Source organism: Tupaia chinensis, unplaced genomic scaffold (assembly GCF_000334495.1).
Source record: "Tupaia chinensis unplaced genomic scaffold, TupChi_1.0 Scaffold150243_1, whole genome shotgun sequence".
NCBI classification, from domain to species: domain Eukaryota; kingdom Metazoa; phylum Chordata; class Mammalia; order Scandentia; family Tupaiidae; genus Tupaia; species Tupaia belangeri.
The window spans coordinates 431,115-431,545 of NW_006210084.1; positions in this window are offsets into that span (position 1 = coordinate 431,115).

Below are 431 nucleotides of genomic sequence, written 5' to 3' on the forward strand. Positions count from 1 at the left end.
CCAACAGAAAATGAACAAAAAAGATGGAAATGATGTCGATTATGAAATCATTGTTCATAACATTGTAAAAGTATAATGGAAGACTTTTTTTAAATATTGGATAAAAAGTGATTTGAAGTGGCTCTAAACACTTTATTTTGAATTGTTTCAGCGTGTATAATTTGGTGATTTTTCTGAAAGTTAGCTTTCTCTCTACCACTATGAATAATCCAGATGCCAGTAGATGCATCAGTTTCTTTTCTTTTCTTTTCTTTTTTAAAATTTGCTATACGGTGCATGTGCTCACTGGAGGGAGAGACAGAGAGTGTGAGAAAGCACTCCCCAGGGGAATGGCCGGTGGTGATACAGCCCCTTCTCCTCCATTTTCCTCTTGGGACTTTGGGCACAAACACACACACACACACACACACACACACACACACACGCTCAGC